Source organism: Episyrphus balteatus, chromosome 1 (genome assembly GCF_945859705.1).
Source record: "Episyrphus balteatus chromosome 1, idEpiBalt1.1, whole genome shotgun sequence".
Classification (NCBI taxonomy): domain Eukaryota; kingdom Metazoa; phylum Arthropoda; class Insecta; order Diptera; family Syrphidae; genus Episyrphus; species Episyrphus balteatus.
The window spans coordinates 30,335,782-30,363,442 of record NC_079134.1 but is presented as its reverse complement, the minus strand read 5'-3'; the positions used below and the strand labels follow the sequence as shown (position 1 = coordinate 30,363,442).

At 30.4% G+C, this 27,661-nt stretch overlaps 2 long non-coding RNA genes across 4 annotated transcripts in view; one reads left to right on the top strand and one right to left on the bottom strand.

Moving 5' to 3' along the window:
* Positions 1 to 27,661, top strand: part of LOC129907821 (uncharacterized) — a 147,467-nt gene that overhangs the window by 34,033 nt on the left and 85,773 nt on the right. For all 3 annotated transcript variants that reach the window (XR_008771180.1, XR_008771179.1, XR_008771178.1), the window contains exons 2-3: positions 595 to 680; positions 17,207 to 17,291. This is a non-coding gene — a long non-coding RNA (uncharacterized LOC129907821). The remainder of the gene's footprint in view (positions 1 to 594; positions 681 to 17,206; positions 17,292 to 27,661) is intronic.
* On the bottom strand, positions 10,843 to 11,523 carry LOC129907822 (uncharacterized). The gene is made up of 2 exons (XR_008771181.1): positions 11,098 to 11,523; positions 10,843 to 11,019 (listed from the first exon to the last, which is right to left on the bottom strand). It is a non-coding gene; the product is annotated as an uncharacterized LOC129907822 (long non-coding RNA).

Below are 27,661 nucleotides of genomic sequence, written 5' to 3'. Positions count from 1 at the left end.
ATTAAATGTAATTTATTGATGAAGAGAGACATTCATTAACATCGATATAAATTCCATTTCACTTTGTATTGAATTTTCACATTTTAATCCAATTTTAGATAGATTTCCAAATTGTTTTGTTTTACAAAATTTTGTGAATAATTTTAAACAAATAATAATAAATAGCATATAAGAGTTTTTATTATTGACTATGTTTGTTTGGAACCAAAGCATGTTTTTAAACCACAAATCAATACTAAATTCAAAATTTTTGTTTTTTGAAAATTTTCTAAATAGTAGTTGTTTTTAATATTTTGAATAGACGTAACAAAAAACTAAGCCGATTTTGGAAAGTATTTATCAAAATGACTGTTAAACAAAAAAATTATTTATTTAAAAAGCAATTTAACAAAACTTTTTTTTTTTATTATACATATCTATGAATTTCAGCTTTGTTTTTAAGTCATTTTTATTCAAAAATATTGAAAAATTACAAAAAGATCATTCTTTAAAAAACACAAAGTTGAATTTTAGTGCAAATTTGTGGTTTTAGTATGATTTTGGTTCCGAGCAAACATTTTCAATAATAAAAACCTTTTATTTTTTTATTTACAGGCTCTACACAAAATGCTGATACAAAAATGTTTTTCCTCGAGAACAAATTGAAACGATTTTGACTGAGGCAACAAGTTTATTAAAAGGTAAGTTTTTTTATTGACAAAAATAGCTTTATCTTTGAAAAAAAGCAGTTTTTAAGTCATGAAATTATTTAATTTTCTACACATACACCTCCTGCAGTACAATAAATCAGTCAAATAGAAGAAAAAAACTAAACTCCAAATATAAATGTTTTCATTTTATTTTAACCTAAACGCCACAATGAAAATAAATAAATGTGAAAATAAATTCTCAGAGGATCCATAAATAAGATGGTCCTTTGAGAAATATGTACTTTATTTATTTCCAACATTTATACTCTATTTATCTCTAAATATTCTTTATTATTTATTTTATTTAATTTTTTCTTTCTGTTCTGTTTTATTTTATTTTTTTTTTATTTTGGTTGTCAGTGCCAAAACGTTTTTTGGATTTCGTTATTGAATTTTTCCAACTTTAATCGCTTCACTGCATTCCTCTTTTTCTCATTTCATTCCCGAGATAGTTCTTTTTCGTACTTTATTTGGTATTGCGCTCAACTTGGAAATATTGTTGATATAAAGAGATAACTTAAAAATGAAAAAAAAAAAAAAAATCTCAATGGAATCTTGAATATATCTACCATATTCTGATACTGAAAAAGAAAATCAATTAAGTATTCCCTTTTTTTTTGCTTTTTGAAGTGGATAGTATTTTTAAATAATCCTTTTGAATGTTTTCTCAACCATGTTATGAAGAAAAGCTGTTGACAGAACAAAAATACTGAAATAGTACAGGAAAGATAGACTTTTTCGTGGAACGAAATATAGGACGGCTGAATTTTTCAAATCTGAAAGAGGGGTATTAGAAAAGCTTAAGTCCTGGTTTTCGGGACGCCACCCCCCTGGCGAAATCCACCATTTTGGAAAACGCGAATCGCTCTATATCTCCAAAACTATTTGTCCTAGAGAAATGGTTATCAGGCCAAAGTTCTTGGAAATTTAATAATCTTTTTCTTTGTCATACATTATTTTTCTATGCGGGCAATAGTTTTGAGGTTATGTTGTTTTAATTTATTTTTTTTCGGTTTTTTTAAGTTTTTATCATTCCCGCTAATAGTAACATCATTTTTTAAAATTTTATACCATCAAATTACCAATAATTTGGTATATTTTTGAAAGTCATGCGATGTATGAGTCAAAAGTTATTGATCTGAAAACTATAGTCTAAGTACAGGAAAGTTAGTAAATAAAACAGGCATTTTGTGAAATGAAATATAGGCTGATTTTTTCAAATCTGAAATAAGGGTATTAGAAAAGCTTAAGTCCTGGTTCTAGGGACGCCAACCTCCTAGCGAAATCCGCCATTTTGAAAAACGTGAATTGCTACACTATTGACTTGACCGAATAAGTTACCAAAGTTGAAGGTAATATAAATATCTTTTCTTGTGCATTCACTGTTTTTCAGCGAGGACAACACTTTTGAGGTTATGTTGTTTTATTTTTACGTACACGATTTAGTCTTTTTTTCATATCATATGCAAAAACATATTAGTATATTTATTGAAAATATTTAAAGGGATTGCTCTCAAAAATTCGTATCTTTGGTTTGAAAAGTCAAATAATCTTCAAAAGTATACCAAATTAATGGAAATTTGATGTTCTACAACTTTAATTATGCTAAAAAATTATGTTTCTATCATAGAGACTGAGAAAAATTTAAAACAACATAACCTCAAAACTATTGCCCGCACAGAAAAATAATGTATGACAAAGAAAAAGATTATTAAATTTCCAAGAACTTTGGCCTGATAACCATTTCTCTAGAACAAATAGTTTTGGAGATATAGAGCGATTCGCGTTTTCCAAAATGGCGGATTTCGCCAGGGGGGTGGCGTCCCGAAAACCAGGACTTAAGCTTTTCTAATACCCCTCTTTCAGATTTAAAAAAATCAGCCGTCCTATATTTCGTTCCACAATATGTCTGTTTTTTTACTAACTTTCCTGTACTAAAACCCCTAGATTTAATTCTGAAAATAAATGACTTGACCTAGCCAGCAATAACATGCCCAACGAAATAAAAAAATATATACAACTTTTCTTTATTTTTACTTTAAATATGGAAATATTATTTACATTCAAGCCTGCTTTATTTTCATTTCCAAGCAAAACAATGTGAAATTGATAAGAAATTGAGGAATAAAAATGAATAAAATATATGAGGTCACTGTGGTGTATACGTATCTTTTTTGTAATTTATTTAAAAAAATCGTTTCTAAAGTTAAAGTGAAAGCTCACTTTGCTTGGATTTGCTTAAAGGGTAATATGGAACGAAACTTAAATATTTAAGTTGAAAATAAACTCTTTACTCTTTGTAAACTGTCACATCGTCAGCTTAGAGATAAAAACTTTTCACTCCACTTTCACAATACTGACGAAATATACAATAAATGAATATTTCTGAATTTTTGAATAAATTCAAAAAAAAAATATACCTATGCATATTTTTTAAGTGATTTTCAAAAGGTTGTCTCAGAGAAAAATAATATCGTATAATGATAAAACAAAAAACAAGCATGTTAAAGCTTGATTTTTGTAATTTTACGATTTCTGTACAATGTATTTTTTTTAATGGTAACAATAATTACAAAAATCCAAAAATCAAAATTTTTAGTTTGCTTCACTATTTTTTATAATAAAATGATAATTATTTTTAGAAAAGCTATTTATTGTGTTCATGTTTTTTCTGTTTGGTTCCTTATAACTATGGGTGATATGATAAGATTAAAATGAGGTTTTGTTATTATTCGAGCTTAATATACCTACCTTAAATAAATCGGCAAACATTATACAGACTCATCAACAATTTTTTCTGTTTTGAGGGATGGAACTTTTCAGATCAAATAAAACACGAAATTTTTGCAGTTGTAAATGACATACATTACACTGGTCTGCAAAATATAATTTTTCTTTTCACCTTCAAATAATTTTTTAATATTATGAAAGATTAGACTTTCCTGAATCTAAATATGGTTTAAGAAATATTCTATCAGGTACCATTTTTGTAAAAATGATTTTTGAAAAATGTGGGTAGTCTCTAAAAAATCACATTTTTAGATTCATTTGAACTTGTATAAAATTAAAACTATTTGTCGCATTGAGCTCAAATTTGGAGAACTTATTCTTCGTTATATGACCTATCGATTGACATTAATGATTAATGATTTACATTAATGTTTACTCATATTTTAAAATACTGTTTGACAAAAAAAGCAGAAATATCGAAATCCTTCACTTTTTAGTAAATCCTACACGAACAAAACCACCTAAATTAAAGAAAATGTAAAATACCAACGCCTATTATATTTAAAAAGTCAAATATGTACAGAAAACCATAATAAAATACATTAAATACAATTTTTACGTGTTTTGTAATTTTATATACTATTTTTCTATTTAGAAATATCTTATTTGTAATAAACCATTCGATAAACTGCCTTGTAAAGCTTCAGATTTGTTTCTCCTAGAAACAAAAGTATGTTTTCTTATAGTTTATTGATGTGCTGAGTTAGAATCCAAACTCTATCCAAAATTCTATCACGTCAGGATTTTGAGATATTAGCATTAAAGTATCACAAAATCAAGGTTTTTTTTAGAAAATCTAAAAAAAAAAACTACTATATTTAAAAAAAAAAACCAGAGCTGACCGAAATTTTTTGAGTTCGGATTCAAAATTAGCACACTAAAGTCCATTAGAAAGTATACTTTTGTTCTAGGGAGAAAGATATATTAATTTTAAGGGATCAGTTACTTTATGGTAAGATATGCCAAACCTACTAAACTTACTTAAATTAAGATATCTCGGAGATGAAAAGAGATATTGAGAAGATTGAAGCTGAACTTGAAAGAAAAAAATAAGTTCTTTCATAAACCGTAACAATTTTAATTGAAAAAGATAACATTATGCCAAAATATTTCTTAGAAAACAGCAAAAAAAAATGGCTTTTTCAGATTTTCTAACGGGAATATCTAAAAAACGTAACGTGCTAGGTCAATTCTGACTTCGGATTCGGAATCAGAATACAAAAATCCTTTAGAAAAGTATAGTTTTATTTAAAGGAGGATTTAAAGGCAGACCAGTGTTATTTGTAATCAGGTAATCACTATTTCATGAGCAAAATCGAATTCTCTTGAGTTTATTTTGTCAATAAAAATCGTTTCGATCAACCAAACAAAAATTCAATGTTTTCAAAAATGTTAAATTTTGAAAAAAAAAATATTTCATAAGATTTTTGCATACTTTTCCTTATTTTGAATTTTTTTTCTTTTTTTTGGGGTGTTTTCTTTGATCTCAAAAGCCCTATCTCTCAGAATAAAAGACTCTCATCATTTTAGATAGCGTGTTTCAAGCGGAAAATTTCGCAACTAAGGAAATTTTATCTTGCCTAAGAGAAAATGTATAGAAACTAATTACAAACTGTAGAATCAAAATCAAGCAAATCGAATGAATAGTTGTTGAAAGAAATCTGAATTTTGAAAAAAAAAAAAATATTTAAGTTAAAATAATTAACCTGTCTTTAAAAAAAGAATTCGTAATGTTTAATAAATGAACAAATTTTACTTCGTATTATAAAAAAGTCTGTATAGTTTTGTATAAAAATAAATAGGTAATAAGTAAGCCATTTCTCAAGTGTCTCATCCTTGACGATAGGATACAAAAAAAAAAAACATATTTTTACTGACCATCCATATCTAATAGCATAGAAAACTTACAATCTCTTTATACCAATAGTGTTTCTTTTTTCCTAAAAAGCAGTTTCCTAAAAAAATCCTTTATGGATAATGATGTTTTTTTTCAAATTTAAAAGAATCGTAACGAATCAAAAAACTTCAAATCGTCTAAAACGAAACAAACAAACCGTGAAATCAAAATATTGCCATAAATCTGCTAACAGCCTCCTTCCTTGTATTTCTTCCAGCTCTTTAAAATACGATTTTTTGATTCAGAATGCTTTTACACCATCCAGTAGCATCACAATGAACCACACGAGTGAGAGAGTATGTCTTCTGGCATTGGTATTTGTCTGAAGTGTTTGTATGTGTGTAATAGAAAAACGTGCTAGGACATAATTTATAGCTCGTAGCATTGTGGCTCAGGAAATACCACAAAAATAGACAAAATCCTCTTTTCTCGCAATATTCTCACAGTCTGCCACAGGCTTGGTCTATACTATATTTATATTTAGAGACAAACTGAACCATTGAACTGGCACCGAACTATAGTTTTGCTGCTCCTGTTTTCTAAGCGGGGGCTGTTGGGGGTGTGTTTCACCACCACTGCCAAATCGAATCCAAATCCGAATCGAAATGGAAGGCTTTGTGATGTTGCATAGACATTTCCATTATTTTGTGATATTTCATGGCACATTCTAGTTCTATACAAATATGTGTTTAATATGTGTATATTTGGTGTGTGTCTCTCTGTCTATGTGTATTTACTATTCGTGGTCGAATGGAGTGCTATTGATTTGTGAACATACGCATATCTCTTCCGATCCACATTCCACACAAATCTACCATGGGAATGTGTCCTCGTGGTCCTGTGTAGAGTATCAAATGGTGACACCCAAGCTACAAACTATTTCTAATAGGTATGCAAATAAAAGAAGAAGACTAAAAAAAAAAAGAAACTAGATCACTGTTGGTAAAGGACTTAGAAGTGACACTATGAGTTGTTGGTTTGTGTGTGTAGTTACGGCGTATGGTTGTCCTTTGAGTTCATTTGAATGGAAAAACATTATTTTAAAATTGTTCAGCCATTTTTTTTTTCGTCTTCCTTCTGCCCATATCGTTCTGTTTTATGGGAATTTCAACGATTTTATTTGTGACTTTTGTGATAGCAATGTTAATTTACGACCTTTGGAGTCACTATATATTTTTTTTTTTCTTCTCTACTATCGCACACACCTACAAATCTACATGCGAGGTACTATTCTGGCAAAGGATTTAACTATTTTTTATCAACAAAAGAGTCGCAGAGATATTTTTGGTGCAGTGAATCATTGTTTTTATGTGTATGTATGCTGTGTGTGTTTGTATATATATTTTAAATTAATGGTGCGAACTCTCAGACCTTTGAATTTTGATTCTGTATGCACAATAACAACAACAACAACAACAAAAACGCAGGATGCAAATATGTTGGAAAACAATTTATTTAACATTCGCATGAGTTAACTGTTTAATTGTAATAAAATATTATATAAATATGAACAAATAGTTCGATTTTATTTATGCACAAATTGGATGTCATAGTCGAGAATGTTATGTTTACATTTTGTATTTTTTTCATTGTTTTTTGTTTTGTTTTTTGTTTTTTTATATTAATTATTTTGTTTAAATTTTGTTTGAATAAATGAAGCGGAAAAATAGATTCGGTCACTGGGGCGTATGTGGAATATTTTTTTTTTATTTTTTATTAATTTTGCGTATAAGCGGACAGTTGATATATCGTTTGAACAAAAATTATTCATGAACAGCTTTACTTAGAAGAAAAAAATACTTTATATTTAACGGCCCGTTTTAAGTGTAAGCTATTGTTTTTAAATTTAAAGCAACAAAAAATTTAATATTTTTAAAGCTACAAAGAGGATATTACTACAAAAATAACAAATTTTAATTATGTAGAAGTAGATAGATACGAGAAGTGAATTTTTATACGCTATTATTAGCATTACAAATCTGGAAGGGGATAAATGATGGATTATGCCTATGTTTAAGACTGGTATTTACTGTTATCGTGGAAGAACTTGCGATAAAGCTTTAAACTGAGCAATCACGGAACTTGTTTTAGCAGAAGTACATACATCCCTGGTCAAAATGGAGTAGAATGTTACTAATAATTATCCCTTTCTCTTCCAACGAAAGAGTGTTTCTAACAAGTCACTCTCAAAAGAAAAAGTCTACCATAGAAATAATAACGTCATTATTTCCTTTATGATGTATGAAGCCAAACCCACTTATTTCATCTTAAGATATCTCGGGCAATAAAAAAAATTACGAAAAGATTTAAACAGGTCTTGAAAGAAAGAAAACAGTTACTAAATATGTTTAAGCAATTTTCTTTATACACCTATAAAAGAATAACATTTTTTCGCATTTTCCAACGGTAATATTAAAAAAAAAACAGGAGCTGATTAATTTTTTCTGACTTCGGATTCGAGTTCAGCTAACCGAAAACCTTCAGAAAAGTATATTTTTATTGTGGGAACAAAATCCTTGTAAACCAATATTATGAACTGTTAAGAGTTACTGAAGACAATAACTTACAAATAACATTAAGCTACGTCAACGAAACTTCAGCACACATATACATTAGGGTGGGTAAAAAAAAAAATCGAAATTCTTTTTTTTTGATTTGGTACTCCGAAAAATCGATTGCTAGACACCTCTAGAATATACACACCAAATATGAGCTCTTTATATCAATGGGAAGGTCCTCCGCTTCTCAATTTTCCATTTTTACATCAAGCTTCTACTAAAGAAAAATCATTTTTTTTTAAATCGATTTTTTAGCAAATTTCTTTACAAATTCTTGTAGGAAATTGAGCGCTCTACAAAAAGGTCTTATACACTTTTTTTGTTTATCTAACCGTTTAATAGATATTTGAGGTCCAAAAATCGAGAAAATCTTTAAAAATTCGTTTTTTGTTCTTAATTTTGTAATAACTTGAAAAATTATAATAATCAAACGCCCAAGACATATTCTTGTAGGAAAAAGATTGTTCCACACAAAATTTCTTATTAACTTTTTTCATTAATCTAACCATTCTAAAGATATTCGAGCTCAAAGTTAAAAACAATTATAAAAACATTTTTTACTTTTCAAAATTTTCTAATTCACTGAAAATTCATTATTTTCAAATTAGCAAGATATATTCTTTAGAGGCTTAAACGTTCTATAAAAAATTCCTTACAATCAAATTGATTGCTTTAACCGTTTAGAAGTTATTCGTATCTAAACCAATGCCCACTGATTTCAGTAGTTTTCTTATGACTCGTATGCACTGCGATTTGGATACGATTATTTTCTAAACGGTTAAAGCAATCAATTTGATTCCAAGGAATTTTTTATAGAACGTTTAAGCCTCTACAAGAATATATCTTGCTAATTTGAAAATAATGAGTTTTCAGTGAATTAAAAAATTTTGAAAAGTAAAAAATGTTTTTATAATTGTTTTTAACTTTGAGCTCGAATATCTTTAGAATGGTAAGATTAATGAAAAAAGTTAATAAGAAATTTTTTGTGGAACAATCTATTTCCTACAAGAATATGTCTTGCGCGTTTGATTATTATAATTTTTCAATTTGTTACAAAATTAAGAACAAAAAACGAATTTTTAAAGATTTTCTCTATTTTTGGAATTCAAATATCTATTAAACGGTTAGATAAACAAAAAAAGTGTATGAGGCCTTTTTGTAGAGCACTCAATTTCCTACAAGAATTTGTAAAGAAATTTGCTAAAAAATCGATTAAAAAAAAAAATTATTTTTTTTTTAGTAGAAGCTTGATGTAAAAATGGAAAATTGCGAAGCGGTGAACCTTCCCATTAATATTAAGAGCTCATATTTGGTGTGTATATTCTAGAGGTGTCTAGCAATCGATTTTTCGGAGTACCAAATCAAAAAAAAAAAAAAGAATTTCAATTTTTTTTGACCCACCCTAATATACATACTTCAATATTATGCTCGTATTGTGAGTACGTTGAAGAAGTTTTTCATCAAATGAGTTCAATGTCCTATTTTATTGGCTCGATTATAAATTATAAAATCACTTAATTCCTCATTTTTTTTTTTTTGTGAAATAAGAAAATATTTTTTAAAAAATTTAAATTTGATTATAAAATTATGAAACATGTGAACATGTTGTGTCCTAAAATTTCTTGTGTAAAAAAGAATTTTTATATTTTTTTTTCTTATTATTAAGAGCCATTTTTTGTTAAATAATCCAAAAATGTTCAAACATATTTCAAAATAAAAAAAAAAAAACAAATTGGTACCTATGTATGCCAATTAAAAGGAAACATTAAAGGAAATAATGAAAACAAACTTTCAAAAAATTCGTAGATCCGTTTAATTTTTAATTTTTCCTTAAACCAAAAATTATTTTTTCTTTGTTTTATTATTTTGGATACTAAAATGTTTTTTCTTTTTACAAAAATTGTCATTAAAAAAAAAGGTTTTCTGCAGAAAAATTCGCTACCATTATATTGAATTTTGTACTACAAAAAAAAATAATTTTTTTTAGGTTATTATTAATGGAGCCTGTCATAGAACCGTTTTCTTGATGCCTGACTTTTTTTGTAATATTGGGCAAAACATCAAGATTCAGTTATTACCTTTGGTATATAGAGCTTCTGATAATGTAGGTACTTAAACAATATACTGTACCTTGCCATATTATAGGTAACCAAAACTGGCCATATTTTTGAAAACTTTGTATATTTCCCTTTCACTGCAAAAAGCACTTTAAGTTTCAAGCCATACTTTTTAAACATGATTAAAAAGAATTTGAGCTTTTTATTTTACTTTGAACTGTTATCAGATTTCTTGCAACTTTTCTAATGAGAAGCTCCAAAACACGTTTTCTATGGAATTTATAGCCAAAGAAATACCAGACCAAATAGAGTACTTCGAGTTTCTCTCTGACGAATATTGTGACTTTTAAACTTAATGGCTAAGGCAAAGGTTTCTGTTACTTAAAAAAACAAGGCTGAAATTTTGACGTTTGTTGTTCCTATACCAAAAGATTTTTTCCTGTCTATGAAATTTTTGCAAGTCAATATGCCCAAATTGAACTCACAATTCATTATTTCGACCCAATTTCCCTTAGCCAAGTGATATTTTCCATCGAAATCCCTATAACCATAACATAATTTCGTGCAAACTACCATATCAATATAGATTTTTCATCTTTCTATCGATGTTAAATTTATTGTTTTTCACCATCGACATCGGTGGTCGATCGATAGCTTAGGTGGTAGAATTTAAAGTAAAATTTGGACAAAAAAAATCAATAAAAGCAAGAAAATAAAAAAAAAAAAAACTGAACAAAAAGTCATCAAAGTCCTCATCAGATTGAACTCCTTTCTATACAGGATCCTAACCCTTTCTCTCTTAGTATTTTATTCCGCCCTTTCATTGTGCAATCACAAGCCTTTTTTGTGTATGTTTTTTTTTTTTGTATTTTAGGATGCAACTCGCCTCTCATCTTTTTCTATATCAAATGCAGTTCTGATGGAAGTTGATTAAAAATCTGCACGTTCAATGTTGAACCAGAACCAAGGGGAAAGCAGGAGGAAAGAATGATGTTACGCTACTGCTGTGCAGTAAAAATGAAAGAAAACTATAGAAATATTTGTAGTATATAGAGAGGGAAAGAAATGATTTCTTGATTAAAATTGCAGGTGATATGATAACAAACCTGGGTTGGGTACTTTCTATATCGACTGCATCCTACCACCCTTGTCGCTGCAACCAACATCGTCGTCGTCGCCCAATCAACTCCAGCTCCAGTTTTTTCGTTTCCAATCATCAGTATGCCGAACTCGTGCCAAAGGAATGAAAACACAAAATAATACAACAACAAAAAAAAGGACAAAATAAAGTTCCCTTTCTTCTACTTTTTTGTGTTGATGAATTGGAAATTTTTGTCTATACTGGAAGTATTTCTATAGCTATAGTGCGGTAGCTCTGCAATTTTGGTGCTGGACTAATAGATTGGCAAAGTAAAAACGTGCTTTGAGGCTATAATCAGAAAAGGGGCCCTTTTATCAAGCCAATTGAAAGTTTATTTAATTTTTCACCAAATGTAAAAAAAACTAATAAATTTGATTTGAAAAAATAGGGTTGCCGAAACAGTTTTTTTTTTTCATAAAATGTTCGAAATGAACAAAACATTTCTTCCTCTTTTAAGATAATTTGTTTTCGTTTTCGAAGGCACTCTAAGTATTTCAATTCGACCCTGTAATACTTTTTTATGGAACTTTTTATTCAAAACTTTTAGGTTCATTTTTGTGTTGTTATTTTGTTTTCCATTCAATTCAAGTGTAACAGAGAGTTTTGAGTTATTGAAAATACTTTGAGACCGAAACAAGACCATTAATGAAGGTACAGCTGCCAATATTGTAGGTTTTTTTTTTAATACACAAATGAATTTTTGTGATATTTTTTTTGTTGTGTTGCTCTTGGGAAAAATCTATCATATTCCTCTTTTTGCTGGAATATTATTGGATAAATAACTTGTCGCATTATGATTTTTTTCAAAAGTATTATCCAAACAAAATGACTTGTATTCTGAGTGGGTAATTGGTGAAACGAATTTAGTTTGTTTGAAGGAATTTAGTTTGGACTTAGTTTGGATTAAGTTGGACTTCCCGAAAAACTTTTTTGAACATTTGCACTATTTAGACCCTAAAAAGTATTTCTTGACGTTCAATCGGACTCAACTATTTTGATTTTTGAGGTTACTGATGTAGTAAATGTAGTTCATGTAGTAAGCTCTGAAACAGGAACATTTTTAAATTTAAATATACCTTTTCAGTTTCTCCATTTCAATATAAATAAATTTGATGTTTTCGTAAAAAATTATTTTTATTTTAGAGTAGCATCTGGAGAAAAATTGTAAATTTTCACTTATTATGCATTTTTCATAATAGTATAAGGCTTTTGAAAGCATGAATTATGCCTACAGACAGTCTATAAGAAATTTCAAGGGGCTACCCTAACTAAATCGATTGTTAGAAAAATGATACACTGAGGGAAAAGCCACCATAAAACAACGTGAAATCAATGAAAACCACATTGATTTAACTATTATTCGGAATGATTTTGCGTTGAAGATGAACATTAAAATCAATGTGGAAAATAGGTTAATTTTTGATGGTTTCGTATCTTAAAGTCGCATAAATCAAAGTAGTTCAACTTTCAATCAACGACGTTTCAACTTCAATTTATTTTTTCCTTCAGTGTACTTTTGATGCGCTTTTTCTCTATAACGGCCAATAAATGCAGATAGACTAAGACTAAGGTATTTATCATTATCATCACCATGACCCAGACCAGCGACATTCATATGAATCGGTTTAATTCTTTGGCTAATACAGACTAAGACTATCTATTGTAGGTATGATATTCAAAAACAAAACAATTTTTCAATAAAAATATATTTTTGATTTAATGAAGTAAAATTAAGGTTATAACTACTTAGTTTTAAAGAACAGTAAAAGATTTTTAAAAAGATTTTTCAAAAAAATTTGATCACTGGACTTTTGTATTTTTCAATTTTCGTTTGTAATGCTACGAAATACACCAAAACCTGTGTTTCCAATATCATAATTCATTTTTTTTTTTCCAAAACTTTGAACCAACCCTAATGTGAAGAGTTAATTAAAACAAAATAAAATGCACGACTGGGGTCGCACGAACTTGCTCTTAGAGTTAAAGTTGTTTAAATTTTTAAGACTTTTTATATAGAAATTTGGAAAAAAAAAATAAAATTCGTTTTTAAAAAAAAATAAAATAAAATCTGAAATTAAATTGCCCTCCAAAACAAGTATGCAGTTTTGATTGATATATTAACATGCATTTTTAGAAAAAAAATTTTCAAAATCGTTAGAGCCGTTTTTTAAAAAACTAATTTTTTATAAATAATTTTTTGGAAAAAAAAGTTTAAAAATAAAATTGGTATGTCATTTTGTAGAAATCACTAATCAACATCTAAAAACAAAATTTCAAAAGAATTAAATGTACCGTTTTCGAAAATTTGATTTTTCAAAAAAAAATTTTCAAATTTTTTTTAAAAATCCAAAAATTATTTTTTTTTAAATTTAATTTCTGGTTTATATTTAAATTATATAAATGCTTCTTCACAAAAAGTTTCGTTGAAATCGAATAAGCAGTTTTGGAGATAATCGGATTTGAAAAAAACGGTTCTATGGCAGGTACCGTTAATAATGATTTTCAAAAAAAATGTTTTTCATTTGAAGATAGACCTAAACATTAAACTAACACTTGAATTTTTTAAACAAAATCGTTGGAGCCGTTTTCGAGATATTTCAATTTTACTAAAATCGGTATATGACAAGTACCGTTATTTTTGGTCCAAAAAAATTCATTCCAAAAATCCCTCTGGAGAGTCGCCAAATAACGCTGCATACCAGGTTTGACATCAATCGGTCCATCCGTTTAGGCTGTAGCTCCTTATACAGACAGACTGACAGACTGACAGACTGACAGACTGACAGACTGACAGACTGACAGACTGACAGACTGACAGACTGACAGACTGACAGACTGACAGACTGACAGACTGACAGACTGACAGACTGACAGACTGACAGACTGACAGACTGACAGACTGACAGACTGACAGACTGACAGACTGACAGACTGACAGACTGACAGACTGACAGACTGACAGACTGACAGACTGACAGACTGACAGACTGACAGACTGACAGACTGACAGACTGACAGACTGACAGACTGACAGACTGACAGACTGACAGACTGACAGACTGACAGACTGACAGACTGACAGACTGACAGACTGACAGACTGACAGACTGACAGACTGACAGACTGACAGACTGACAGACTGACAGACTGACAGACTGACAGACTGACAGACTGACAGACTGACAGACTGACAGACTGACAGACTGACAGACTGACAGACTGACAGACTGACAGACTGACAGACTGACAGACTGACAGACTGACAGACTGACAGACTGACAGACTGACAGACTGACAGACTGACAGACTGACAGACTGACAGACTGACAGACTGACAGACTGACAGACTGACAGACTGACAGACTGACAGACTGACAGACTGACAGACTGACAGACTGACAGACTGACAGACTGACAGACTGACAGACTGACAGACTGACAGACTGACAGACTGACAGACTGACAGACTGACAGACTGACAGACTGACAGACTGACAGACTGACAGACTGACAGACTGACAGACTGACAGACTGACAGACTGACAGACTGACAGACTGACAGACTGACAGACTGACAGACTGACAGACTGACAGACTGACAGACTGACAGACTGACAGACTGACAGACTGACAGACTGACAGACTGACAGACTGACAGACTGACAGACTGACAGACTGACAGACTGACAGACTGACAGACTGACAGACTGACAGACTGACAGACTGACAGACTGACAGACTGACAGACTGACAGACTGACAGACTGACAGACTGACAGACTGACAGACTGACAGACTGACAGACTGACAGACTGACAGACTGACAGACTGACAGACTGACAGACTGACAGACTGACAGACTGACAGACTGACAGACTGACAGACTGACAGACTGACAGACTGACAGACTGACAGACTGACAGACTGACAGACTGACAGACTGACAGACTGACAGACTGACAGACTGACAGACTGACAGACTGACAGACTGACAGACTGACAGACTGACAGACTGACAGACTGACAGACTGACAGACTGACAGACTGACAGACTGACAGACTGACAGACTGACAGACTGACAGACTGACAGACTGACAGACTGACAGACTGACAGACTGACAGACTGACAGACTGACAGACTGACAGACTGACAGACTGACAGACTGACAGACTGACAGACTGACAGACTGACAGACTGACAGACTGACAGACTGACAGACTGACAGACTGACAGACTGACAGACTGACAGACTGACAGACTGACAGACTGACAGACTGACAGACTGACAGACTGACAGACTGACAGACTGACAGACTGACAGACTGACAGACAGACAGATAGACAGACAGACAGACGGACTTCCGGGACCCACTTTTTTGGCATTGTCTACCATCGTAATGTCATGGAAAAATGTTATCTCAACTTTTTTTTTTTGTACGAATGCATAACTTGATATACAGGGTGTCCCAAAAGTAATGGATCAAACGAAATATGCTGATAGGCCAACTTTAGGGCTCTCAGAATTTAGTAACTTGTTCATCCCAAATCCTTACGGTTTTCAATTTAATGCAATTTTTGTGAATTATCGAAAAATCTCGACTTTGCAACATTATTTTGCTTCCTCCGGTCATAATTGATTTTTGTTTTTTACAATTCTTTCACTAAAACATTGGCTAATAAGAATAAATAATTATTTAATCAAAATATTTTTTATTTCATACGCCATTTTGCTGCAAATTAATTAACAGTTCCATGTTTTATAAAAACTCAATTACTTAATTTTTTTTTTCAGAGCAACACACTGCAAAAAATTTGTATGGTGTGACACAGGTTAATTATTTTAAAAACTTGCCGTGTTATTGCACTTTTCAAAAATGTATAAAAGTTTCCAAACTTGAAGTTAGAACAAAAGATATTACAATTTTAATGCAACAAAACAGGCCTTTTCAGAGAAAAATAACAAAGAAAAATAAACACATTTCCTCGACTGTTGTTTGTTTATTTCTTTTTGAATAAAAGCCTCGATTTTCGTTTGTTATTTTGCTCTGAAAACTTCTGTTTTTTTGCATTAAAATTGTAATATCTTTCGTTCTAATTTGAACTTTGGAAATTTGTATACATTTTTGAAAAGTGCAATAACACGGCAAGTTTTTAAAATAATAAACCAGTATCACACCATACAATTTTTTTTCGGGATGTTCCTCTCAAATAAAAGTAAGAAATTGAGTTTTTATAAAATATGGAACTGTTACATAATTTTCAGAAAAATGGCGTATGAAATAAAAAATATTTTGATTAAATAATTATTTCTTATTATTAGGCAATGTTTTAGTGAAAGAATTATAAAAAACAAAAATCAATTATGACCGGAGGAAGCAAAATACTGTTGCAAAGTCGAGATTTTTCGATAATTCACAAAAACTGCATTAAATTGAAAACCGTAAGGATTTGGGATGAACAAGTTACCAAATTCTGAGAGCCCTAAAGTTGGCCTATCTGCATATTTCGTTTGATCCATTACTTTTGGGACACCCTGTATAGTACCTATATCGCAAGTAAAAATTTTTAGATTTAAATTGAGATTTAAAAATAATCTTTTTTTTAAGTTTTTTTTTTTTTTTTTTGAAAACGGATTTTATTGAAACCTTCTTTTTAATTTCAAGTTTTTTTTTTAATTTTTATGTGTTAAAAACTATTTTTTTAAATAGCTCTAACGATTTTCAAAAAAGAAAAAAATAAAGTCTTTTTTATACAAGAAACCACTTATAGGGAGTTGTTTTCGTAATTTGAAAATACAATTTTATATTATTTTTCTAGTTTTAACTATATTTCTCTTAAATTAAATTAAAATTATTATTTTATGAGTTTTTAAAAAGTTTTATTTTTTTAATAACTTTTAACAGATTTCCAAAAAAAAAAAAACAAAAACACTTCCCATTCAATATAATGGTCAATCAGTGATATAATTTTTTATTTCTAATAATAATTAATTTAATTCAAAATGCCTTTTTAATCAGTAATGCTAGTACTATATTTACTTCTTTCTTACAATTTCCTTCTTTCTTCTTTGCAGATATGTAATTCAACAAAATCTTGGCAATTCTACTCCTATGATTGTCTTCAAAATAAGTCAAAATTAAACTTAAATTGTCTTTAAGGTAAGTTTTTTATGTTTTTATTGCTGTTTTCACAAGGTTGTTACCAAAACAAGATGTTAGAGTCAATTTTTCTTAATTTTGTTAATGATTAAGTTTATTAACGAAATGATTTAATGAACTTCTGGACAGGAAGGAGGAAAATGTCTCAATGTAAATTAAATTATTGTATAGTTTTTAAAAATTGAGCACAGCAACACAGAGAGCTTGCAGAGAATAAAATGCATTAAATTCTAATATTTCTGTTCAAACTTAAAAAATACCCAACTTTTAAATTTCCTTTGTGACTTTGTTTAAAAATAATTTTTTTAAAAAAGTACATAAACATGTTCATTTATTTTTTATGAATTAGAACGCATCGTTACGTTTCCTCAATAAATACAAAATTCATACAAAACACAACAACTAAAAAAAAAGACAAACAACAAGAAAAAATATAAAAAAAAGCTTCATATTATAGTCCTTGATTTTACCTACACACACGAGATAAAAACGACACAAATGACGTATATAAAGACATTTAAGGGTTTTCAAGATGAAATCATCTTTTATGGCAAACATGCAGCAGCAACTTTTCAAGAAGAAGTATAGAATGTCTAATTTATGAAAATTCAATAAACGACGTATACCTAACCTCTCCATCTTCTCATATACTCATAGTATAGAATTGAGCTCACTAAAAAAAAAAAATGTTATTAAATGAATCATAAAACCATTGAAAGACATTCACACGAAGAGGCGTCTGATGATGGGTTTTTCATCCTTTTTTACCATACATATCCCGGAAAAGAGGATTTTCATGAACAAGATGCAGACAAGAGCAGACATTGTAATCTTATGGAAGTGCAAATGATGTCGTTAAATTGCATTTTCTTTGCTGTTAAGTGTTCACGCTGAAGTAGGTTATATCAATGTTGTGTTGGTAGATGAAGTGTGTATAGTGTATATATTGTAGATATTATGATGGTAGGAAGAAAGTAAGACGATGGTGATGATAGTTTTTTGATAACGAAAGCGGATTTACTTTGAGGTAAATTAAATGTGAATTAATGTTTGAAGACTTTGAAAGGGTATAAACATAATTTCAAAATTGTTTGATGATGGTTTGAATTGTTGTTTTTTTTTTTTTTTTTTTTTTTTTTTTGGTGAGCTTACTTATTAAAAAAAAGTGGTATTTAATATAAAAATTAAAGACTGACTACAATGTACTTGTATGTATTTACACATAAAATAAATAAAAAAAAAATAAATAATATTAAAAAAAAATTTAAATATAGTTGTAATAGAAGTAGTACATAGTAGTTTCAGTAGTAGTTAGTAGTCGTAGTAGTAGTTATTTTGTTCTTTATGTACAAAGTATTGTTTTTTGTGCCTTTAGATTTTGTAAATAATAATATAAAATAAGAGTTTAAAAAATTATGATAAAGCTTAAAATAAAAACAATGTATAAATTTAATAGGTAATAATAATATTTTAATACCCATATTTCATTCTAATTCTAAGATTGCTAACGTCTACAATTGAATCGTTTATTTTCAAAACATGATAAGTCCACTTTTTTTCAAAATTCGTTTTTTTAACTGAATATGTTCTTGGGGTATAACCACACCTGCCTTCAAAATATGAGCCATCTACTCAGTCTATATTCGATTTTACAGCTAAGCGAAAAATTTTTTTATTGTCAAAACATGATAAAATTCCCGGACTTATCATCATTTGAAAATAAACAGCAACTTTTTTACGAGTAATTGACTACACATAAAGAAGCTGACTATTGACTCAAAATCTTAGGTTGAAAGCGTCTTTCAAGTAAAATAACTACTCGAAACATTATATTCTATTCCCAAATGCAATTGTTTGATAGTCTGCGGCTTTAAAAAAATTTTCATATTAATTTTAAAACTAAATTCACATTCGTTTATTTTCAAAGTATGATAAGTCTAAAATCGTTTTTATTTTTTGAACTATCGCGATCCAAAAAGTAAATACCAAACGATATTCTGTAGCTAGGTAAAAGTTCTACAAAATATATTTTTTATACATTTAGCCACACTTAACAAAAGAAAATAGAACGTTTTTTGAAGTTATACTTCTTATGGGAGGGTGGGTATTAGGGTGCTTCTTAAAAATCAATTTTCGAAATTTTAATGGGACACCCTCTCATTTTGTTCTTCCTGCCTTAAATATAAATTGGGTAAAATTTGGCCCAGTTTAAAGACGTTCTAGGGGTCGCTACCACAATTCAAAGTTTTGAAAAATACACCAAATTTTGTTTTTTTTTCTCAGAAAATTTTAAAATTTTTAATCAGAATTAAGTACTTTATATTAAATCTTTAACTATTTTGAAAGAAATTTTGATAAAAATACAGGGGAAGTTTAATTTTGAATATTTTTGAATTTGACATTTTTTTTGTGTTATTCTGTAGAATAGCTATTTGAGTGATTTTTCTTAATTGAAAAATCCAATGATTTTATCTGATTATTTTTGAGCCTAATATCTTTATTTGACAGACAGTTAACTGACTGTTTATTAGAAGATTGAAAAATCGGGTCTTAAGCGTACGTTAAAATTTTTTGTTGCAATCGATATTTTTTTTTTTACTTAAAATCTTTATTGAATGGTAGCGACCCCTAAATTTTAATATTAAAATCGGAAAAAAATACCATATACTATGCTTATATGGTAGAACATAATACAGGGGTGTCCCATTAAAAAATCGAAAAAAAAAATTTTTCGACCATATAAGAAGCACCCTAGTGGGTATGAAAATTTACTTTTTGACAAGAATGTCAAAGGGATTATGACGCGATCACCCTGGGTAGCAGGGCTGTCGTTTCACCTTTAGAGTAGGCAGTACTTTAGTATTTAAAAATGTAGTACGCCGCAGTACGGCAAACATAAAACACACAACACGTTGCAAGTTACATGTTTCATGTGGCAAGTTGCATGTGGCAAGTCGTATGTGGCAAGTTGTATGTGGCAAGTTGAGTGTAGCAAGTTGCATGTGGCAAGTTGCGTGTGGCAAGTTGCCAGGGTTGCAAAAAGCTCACATTTCAGCTCAGCTCACAGCTCAGCTCAAATTTGAGCTAGGTACCATAGCTTAGCTCATTTGAGCTGAGCTGAAAGTGAGCTGAGCTGAAAGTGAGCGCCCCAACTTCCAACGCCTATATCTCGGAATTTTGATGAAAATGAAAAAAATTTTTTGATGCCAAAAGGTAGCGGGGACTCTAACCTACATTTGGGTACAACTCTCATTCCTGTAGGTCTACGCGTTCTCAAACCGGGAGAACTTAAAAGTTAAAAAAAAAAATAGGCACGATTCTGAAAAAATAGGCATGATGTGGCGGTTTAACATGAAGGCGATTTTTTAAAAATCTGATAATGTGCAAAGCGTAGACCCATGACACAAGCTATCATTTGGCATCACTCCCAAAAATTGCTCTCAAGCGGTTTAATTTCCAGGAGCGTTCAAAGATTCGGGGATTTTTCGAAAAAAAAATTTACCCCAACTTTCAAACGCGATTTTCTCGGAATTTTGAAAAAAATCGAAAAACCGGATTATACCACTATCGGCTAGCTGAGAATATAAGCTTTCATATGGCACCACTCCCCTGTCTCTAGATCAAAGCGTTCCAACGACTATATCGCGGAATTTTGAAGAAAATGAAAATAAAATTTTTTGATGCCAAAAGGTAGCGGGGACTTTAACCTACATTTGGGTACAATTCCCATCCCTGTAGGTCCAGGCGTTCTCAAACCGGGAGAACTTAAAAGTAAAAAAAAAATAGGCACTATTCTGAAAAAATAGGCATGATGTGGCGGTTTAACATGGAAAGCGATTTTTTAAAAATCTGACAATGTGCAAAGCGTAGGCCCATGACACAAGCTATCATTTGGCATCACTCCCAAAAATTGCTCTCAAGCGTTTTAGCTTCCAGGAGCGTTCAAAGATTCGGGGATTTTTCGAAAAAAGATTTTACCCCAACTTTCAAACGCGATTTTCTCGGAATTTTGAAAAAAATCGAAAAACCGGATTATACCACAATCGGGTAGCTGAGAATATAAGCTTTCATATGGCACCACTCCACTGTCTCTAGATCAAAGCGTTCAGCTCCCAGAAGTTTTTTCGCGCCCCCAACTTCCAACGCCTATATCGTGGAATTTTGAAGAAAATGAATAAAATTTTTGATGCCAAAAGATAGCGGGGACTCTAACCTACATTTGGGTACAACTCCCATTCCTGTAGGTCCACGCGTTCTCAAACCGGGAGAACTTAAAAGTAAAAAAAATAGGCGCGATTCTGAAAAAAAAGGCATGATGTGGTGGTTTAACATGGAAGGCGATTTTTTAAAAATCTGATAATGTGCAAAGCGTAGGCCCATGACTCAAGCTATCATTTGGCATCACTCCCAAAAATTGCTCTAAAGCGGTTTAGCTTCCAGGAGCGTTTAAAGATTCGGGGATTTTTCGAAAAAAAAATGTACCCCAACTTTCAAAACCGATTTTCTCGGAATTTTGAAAAAAAGTCGTTAAGCGTATACCGTACGTTCTGAGCCGCACAACATGTGTAAATTTCACAGAATAAATTGAAAACTACATGGACGCAAGGAGGATGAAAGAATTAATTTATTGTTCGCTTGATAAAAATGTAAAAAAAATAAGTGGGGATTAATTACTTAATAATAGAAATTAAAAATATCAAATGAAATTCATTTACATAAAACTGAATGAGAAGTATAACTTCAGTCGCGTGTACATGTGTACACACACTCTTTTTTTTTTCTTCTCCTGAAAAATTTGAAATCATGGACTTATCATGTTTTGAAAATAAATGATTCAATTTTTAAAGGCACTCAACCTAATGCATTATTATTTTTGTCAAATTTACTATACGAAATAGATTAACGATAAACAATGCTCAAGATGGCAAATGCGATGCCTTACCTTTACCTTATATAGGTAGTGCAAAAAGAACTTGTTTGCCTTAAGTAAGAATAAAAGTGGACTTAAGTTTTTATCGCAATAATAATAATATTTTAATTAAATTTTGCCCCCGAGTACCGAAAGAAAACACAACAAATCACTTACTATTGCAGAAAATGGGTGAGAGATATTCACAAGCCATAATTTCTCTTCGAATTCAAAGTTTAACATGAAATTGTAAACGGAAAAAAGCAAAGTAACATAAATGTGTCCAAACTCGACGTCTTGAAAGTGATTTGTGTCCAGGGTTAGGTGTATAAGACTTAAGACTTTACATGCTGATGAATTTACAAACAAACATAATTTTAAGTATGTCGTCTATTATTTGTAATTATTTGTTCTTCAGTTTCAGAAGAATTAGTTTTTTTAGGGATCTTATGACATCTGAAAAAAAAAAAAAATAAATTTAAAAGTAAAAATAATCTAATTTTTTACCTTAAAGTATGATCCAACAAGTGGTTTCATATTAAATTTCGATTTTAATATATATATTATATATTTCAAACATTTTAAAATTCTGATTTTCTGCTAAAATTTTATAACATAGGTAATAATCTAATAATGTACAACATTCCGCTATTCAGCGAAAAATAATTTTGTATGATTTAAAATGAAACCTTTTGTTGTATATAGTAGTTAGTTACATTTAGTATTAGAAGTAGTAATAGAAGTACTAAAAGTAGTAGTTGCTGTAGCATTAGTTGTTTTTTTACGATTTAAAGATTTTTGCTAAATAGCATAATAACACTTAGACTAAGAGCCCACGACGACGGCCAGACCTTCGTTATTTTATAAAAGCTGAAAGTTTGTCTATATGCATGCCCCTCATAGAGGTAAGAACGACCAGGGACTTTCTAGTTCTGGGTTGTGGTGTAAACGTGTAAAAAATAGTACCTTACTTTCGTTAAACTATAAAGCTTCATTTTTTTTATATTTTCTTAAGGATAACTTCAGAAATCTCGTCGTCCATTGCCAGACACCTAGGACGGTTGCTTACCCCTGCCAGACACCCCTAAACTTGAAAAAATTATGACCCTACTTTCGTCATAGTATAAAAGCTTAATTTTATAAATGTTATTTGGCGACCTATGAAAAGATGTTACCTCAAGAGCCAGACAGTTTTGATGGTTGCAACACCTTGCCAGATACAATTTTCTAAAAAATGACTCAAAATAAAAAAAAAATATTAAAAACGACAGCAACACTTATACAGTAATAAATGATACTTTTTTCAAAAGCCAGAATTGTACACTTAATTTTAATTTTTAAATCAAGTTATTTCAATAAAAAGTTTTTGAAATAATTGATTTCAAAGTCAAAATTTGTGAAAAAAAAGTTTAAAAAATTACATTGTATATTATTTGTATGAGAAGTTATATCAGTAGTAGTAGAAACAATATTTATTTGTAGTTGGGCGCAGGGATATAGATCCACATGGTAAAAGTCCATGATGGATCAGCTCTCCGCACCTATCGGTGTAACATAACTCCTCATATAATTTCAAAAACCAATATGTGGAATTATGTCTTATATCAAACATTTTTGTTTCAAGGAACGCAATTCTGAAGTCCTTAATAAAGTTGTCGAGTTATGTCCCATCGAAATGGGAACTTATTTACCCTCGTCAACCTTCGCCGAAGAATTTATTTTCTTTCCGTGTTGATATTGATTAATCTCTTTGTAAGAATTGAAAAAAAAAAACCTTTTCAACACCTCATTTATCTTTCTTTTATGTTACAAACCAAAAACCACGCCTTATTAACTTATCATTAAAACACTAAACATCAAAAAACAACTTCCCACCAAATAAAACTATCCTCACACAAAACATTACACAACTTTAAATCAATTAAAGCCATAAAATGTTATAAGAAGAAAATCAAAAAAGAACAAAAATGAAGACGAAAATATTATTTGACGTATTGCGGCCAGATTGCTGTCTAAAAGTTTATGTGATTTATCTTGCCCCGCATCCATAAAGTATACGTCATTATAAGTATTTTGTTATCACATACGACCGCATTTACCATCCATGCGTGGTACATATCTATATTACAAGTACATATACATATTATGTAAGCTTCTTTAACTCCCTTGTCTATCATCACAACATACTACTATATCCTTAATGATTCCCATTCCAATTTACAAAAAAAAAAAAAAAAAGACATCATAAGCATCCGGTAAAACTATAAATATACACAGGACATAAATAAATATCTCCCAAGATGCTTTAAGCTTGTATAAAATACGTACAAGTATAAGAAAGAGATATATAGGGTGAATGAAAGAGAGAGAATATTTCGCCCAAAACCTCATCTCTTTACCTACGGTTATTTTCTGTTATTAAATAAACGATGCTCCCTTACAGTCTTAGCACACATCTCTATTCGCAAACATAATACAAAGTATACGCATTGCAGGATTTAGTTACTTAGATGCCCTAAGGCTATGGAAATCTCTCTTCTTAAGGGAGAAAGAAAATTCATTAAGCTTGACTTATATCCTTTGAAATATTGGGCATTTTAATTTGTTTGCAAAATCTTTACACACGATTAAGTTATACAAATTTGTATATCTGACTTTTCATTCCCCAATAGCCTAAAGCAATTTCAAGAAATGCAAATATAAATATAAAATGCCCTCCTACAGTATGTCCTTTCTAAGGATAAAGTGAGTTTTATGCCTTAAAACACTTCGTTACAAATCAATATCTATCAAAAAGATAAAAAAATCATTGGCGCCTCAACTAGTTGAACACTTTGCCCTATGCACAATCCGCTCCTGTTCATATATGAACGCAATATGAATGCTCTTATGGATTATTACGTCTTCATAGAATGACAGCAGAAAATATTATAAGAGTGGACCCTTCTTAGAAGTAGATATATGTACCTAACGTCCTCGTTGTCGATGCGACGTGACGCGACAGACGGAAGTAGGCCAGACGCCCTTTCTTTTTTTTCTTCCATTGATCCCATTCCCGATAGATATCCATCGATTTGATAATAATAATCATTCGACTTGAAATTGTGTGTGTGTGTGTTCTATGTGGTGATTCTGCTCCTGCTGCTACTATAGTGTCGTTATAGAGTAAGTATTTCTGCAGTCTTTTTCTGCGACAATCATTTCTGAGTTATATTGGTGCTTGACGCTTGGGCACAACTCCAGGATAAATAAACTTTTCCGCACGATTCATCTATTTTGTACCGGATGTGGATGATAGAAAAGGGGTTGGAGGGAGGGAGAGAGAAAACTTGGAAAACCCCAACACACTATAATATAGATAAGTGTGTGCAGTTGTAGGTATACCGCCATTATAGTCCTCGTCATCATAAGCTCAAAGTTTTAAACCCAGACAGTGGCAGTGGCAGCAGCATCCAGCAACATATTGAATCTAAGATACTTTTTGCCAGGCTATATGGGGTGATGGAAATTGATTGGGGTTTGGGGGAGGGGGTATTTGTAGGGGCTAGGTTGTTTCTTATGGTCCCGTGGTCGGAACACGATGAAGAACTTATTTTCAATTGATAGCTGGATGTGGATGGAGATACTTTTTTTTTTGCTTCTTTTTTTCTTTTTGCGTCATATTTTTATTTTCTTGCTGTTGTTGGCAGTTGTTTGATGGCTGATTTAGTAGCGGAAGTGGTTGGTTCTTCCATGCTTTTGTGAACTAGAATAAAAAAAAGAAAGAAGAAAAGTGTATATACAATGAGGCGGGAAAGAGAGAGTGAGTGGAGGGGGTTAATGCTAAAGTTAGTCCATTCTCGTCTTATTAAAAAAGTTTTCTTTGACAGTCCTTTTTTTTGGTTTGATATTTTTCTGTCGTTCTTAGATGACATCCAACCCAAAAAGAGGGTGAGAAATAGCTAGAAAAAAAAGAGGGTTTTTAGGAAGAAGAATATGAAAAAGAAAAAAAAAAAGAAAATCGAAATACATAATTCCTTATGTCAATGTCGGTTTAATTAAAGAAATCGATGAGGAAGTGAATCTAAGAAGGATTATGAGATTTTGTCTGCATGATTTATTATAATCTTTGAGGTTTTTTTAATTTTTTTTTGTTATGAAAGAACAAACAGGAACAAGAAGAATAAAAAAATCAGAGATTACGCAGTTTTTTTTGGGGAGGCATAAGTTTATTTGTATGAAAACAAAATATTTTGTTGTTTTTTTTTCTATATTTTTTTTTTTTTATTAAAAACGTGCGGATAGAAAAGTTAAAAGAACATAATCTTTTATAAACGGGCTTATATAAGTACATAGCAAAATATAAACATTTATTATTGAACATAAGCTTTGGGTCAGATTTATAGGGGCTTATAGAAATATTGAATAAAAAATGCTTTTCTGATATTTTGGTTTGGTATAGGTGCCAAAAAATGATTTCATTAATTCTTTGTCTATTCAAACTTTCTCCAACAAAAAAAAAAATCAATGCAATCTGAGGCCATGTGTAAATTGCTTCTTTGACGCCAAAATTTACAGGCTTAGGAGCTTGTTTCTTTAAAGGAGCTAAATTTGGACATTTTTGTCGTCATGAAAAAATGAATGAGATGAATCAATATAAATAATACAGTCAAATAGGGTGAAAAAAAAGGGTAAACCTCGGAATGAATGCTAATAGAAATATGGTGTATTTCTCAAAATTAGTGGTATAAAAATTATACCACTGTCTTTTCTGTAAAAAATTTCAACATTTTTTTAAGATTCCGGGCAAAAAATACACCGATATTCAGTTGTTTTTAGAATATACCATTAATGGTGCATAAAATTATTCGATTCTGAAATCAATCAAAACGGTATATTTTGTACACTCTCTTTGGTGTAGGAAGTACACCTTGTGGACATAAAATTCACCAGAATGCATAAGTGGGAGACGCCATATTTTTCAATGGCCGCCATTTAAAAAAGAAGACAGCGATTAATTTTGTTACTATAATAGTTCATTTATCGACCTAATTATCCCGCATTCTTGGTTTTTTCGATCCGGTATATTTTATTATAAAAGAATTCTTCAAAAAAAAATGTAAAAACAACAAAAAAATTATAATTTTTGAAAAACTGATTTTTAAAATCGCAAAAAAAAAATCATTAATTCACTGACATTTTTGAGGCGCTCGATTTTTGGAGGGGGTAGTATCTAAAATTAGTAGACAGAATGTGTTTCGTTTTTAAATTAGGCAAACAAATTAATATTTAACCATTAGTTTCTTATGACAGTATTATGAAAGTGAATAAAAATTCATTTTCATTAAATTTCATAAGAAATGGTGTGAATTAGAATTCTAATTCACACCATTTCTTATGAAATTTACTGTTTGAGGTAAAAAATAAACTTTGGTTAAAATTTTAAATCAGAATAATTTAAGTGGTGTATTTTATCCATAGA